The sequence below is a fragment of the Triticum aestivum genome, chromosome 6B (genome assembly GCF_018294505.1).
Source record: "Triticum aestivum cultivar Chinese Spring chromosome 6B, IWGSC CS RefSeq v2.1, whole genome shotgun sequence".
In the NCBI taxonomy this organism is placed as follows: Eukaryota; Viridiplantae; Streptophyta; class Magnoliopsida; order Poales; family Poaceae; genus Triticum; species Triticum aestivum.
In genome coordinates, this window is record NC_057810.1 from 483,593,879 (window position 1) to 483,596,764 (window position 2,886).

Genomic DNA, 2,886 nt, shown 5'->3' on the forward strand with positions numbered 1-2,886 from the left:
GATCCCCACGCCACCGCCCCGCCACCGCCGGCGACCACCGCCCCCATCCTGAACCCTAAGATAGATAGTGGGGTACCTCTCCGGCAAGCCCCCCTCCCCGCTGCGGCTGGTTCTTCCTTCACCCCGGCGAGCCCACCCCTTGGAAATCGACTGACCCAAAAGTCAATTCAGTCGACTGAAGTGTAGCCAAATCGGAGCAGCATCGCAAGAAAGAGCAAGAGCGCAAGCAGCAACGCGAACAAGAGCAATAGCAAGAGCAGACCAGGCAGGAGACTGAGAGCAAGAGCAGAGCAGCAGTGCGAGCGAGAGCTAAAGCAGCAGCAGCTCCTACTGATGTGGATGTCGCCGCTGAGGGAGCGACACCATGGAGGAAGTGGCCGGCGATGCCGCCGTGGATGGAGCCGCGCCGTGTCGGCTTGGGACCGAGCGTTGGCAGCACCGTGACATCGAATCAAGAAGAAAATGCGGCGATTAGTGTACAACCTCTTTGGTGGCGCCGATTAGGCCGCAGCTTCATCCGAGGAAACGGTGATGATGATGCTCTTCCGGTGGTGCAGGTGAAGATGGAGGTATGGGAATGGAGGTGGCGGAAAGACGAGGGGAATGTTGGGGCAGCTCCTTGGAGGTGGAGGACGGGGTGGCTGAACCGGCGGGACGATGAGATCGACGACGGATCCTCATCCGGTACGGTGGATGAGGGACGTCGAGGTGTTGCTGTGGACGACGTCGTCGGGGAAGAAGCTCCGACTGGGTGGCGGACGGAGCAGGGTGTGGGCGCGGGTTTTCGCGGCCTCGGTGTATGAATTGGTGGGCGGATAGGATGGCAGTGGGGAACCATGGCTTAGAGACGCGCTTGTCCGAAATGTGGGGTAAGTTACGAAAGTACCCCCCACCGATTTGAGGCGGTTCTTTCCGTTCAGGGGTACCACGGGCATTTCGCGTGTTGGGATTTGACAGGAGGTGGGAGTTTTCGCGCGCGTTGTAATTTCGGAATAGCAAGGCGCGGGTTGAGATGGAGGGAGTTGTCGGAGCACAACAAGACAAAGATATATCTTAAATATATCGGGCTAACAAGGCGCGGGTTGAAATTTCTGGACAAGCCTAACGTGTATTGTACCAAATCAATGCGCACTACAAATGTCATTCAAAACTTTGAATTCATGTTATGTTCAATTAAAATATTTCGCTACGTGTATAATGCATGCAACCTACTACTCAAATGAATGTTTTAGTGCATTCCAAACGTATATACTACCGCTTCAATATGAACTAAATTTGAATAAGATCTACAGTAATGATTGTTGTGAAGTCAAAGCATTTGAATTCATTTCTCTATTTTAATAAGATCTACAATCATCATTATTGTCAAGTTAAACCATCGTTTGTGTATTATCTTCACAGCACACCACATGATCAGTATCAAGTTACATATGAACTATGTGTACTATATGAACTCGAACTAGATTTTTTGAATCCACTTTATTTTGATTTCAAATCACATTACATTTCTAGCTCTAGCTAGATCTTCATAATCTAAACCATGTCTCATATGTATAATGTGTTTATCACATTATGTATGGTGCCCCGCCCCTACGCCTACAAGTATTTAGATGTGAGTTTCAAACACCACACATTACCACAAATTCAAATAAAATGTGAGAATGTTCGATATATAGTATTGTCTAGATTGCTCGATATTTAGTTGTAAGCTGCAAACGCCGCACATTATCACAAATTCAAATAAAATGTGAGATTGTTTGATGTACATTATGGTTTAGATTGTTCGGCATTTAGCTGTGAGTTGCAAACGCCATGCATTATCACATTATGGTATAACATGTGCACAGCACGTGTATCACCGCTATATTCATGCATGCAATGTTTAGAACACTATGATCTCCTATTCAAATATATGAATCCGCTTTCATATCAAATTATGATCTTTGTTAGTCTCTTACACCCACACAGTCCTCTAACCTTTGTAGCAACCACTAACTTTCTCTCATGCATGCACACGCCCTCCTCGCCCTCCCCCTCCCTCGGTAATTTATCCACCGGGCACATTCATTTTTTCCTTTAGGTCGTTTTCTCGGAGTCTCCACAACTCCTTTCCAACACACACCGATCGATAAACCTCTCCAGCGATGCCTGCCTACAGCATACACACACAGCTTCAATCTCCTCCTTTATGTGTCCTTGCCTCGTGTCTCTCATATGGTCAGACACACGTGTAAACTCTCACCCCTCTTTTAATCGATCTCACAACCGCACACTCCTCCCCCTATCCAGCTAGTAGTTGGGCCTCTCGCACCACCTCCTATCTCCATTCTCTCTATCTATCCGTCTCGCTGGGCCTTATTTGCCTCTAACAAATGGACCTACACCGACCGATCTCTCGCTATACATATAGCCAGCTAGGTCCTTATAACTCGTTTTTACCCACACATCGATTGATCTACCTCATTAGTTGTGTCTCTCCCTTCCTCTGACAAACAACAATTGATCTACCAATCTAGTTAGGTTTGCTTACCAAACACATGGTTCGCCTTCATCATCCATGCATGGATGCGTCCCGACAGATCTATCACGCATAGGCACACACAGAAACACATCCCCACTCTTATTGATAACATTGCAGTTCCACCCTCAGTTTGTCTAGTAGGCCTCTCCCAACATCTCCGAGAAGCAACTCCATCACCCATCCAGCACTCTACACCTCTCCCTCCCTCTCTCTCTCCTCTCTCTCTCTGTCCCATCATATTTCCCGTCCTTCAGTTATGTATGGATGTCGACCGATCTCCCTCATGACATAGCTGGGTCTCTCCTTCTCAACACATATATGAGTCGTTCTACCTCTATAGTTAGGCCTCTGCCTACCCCTCCCCC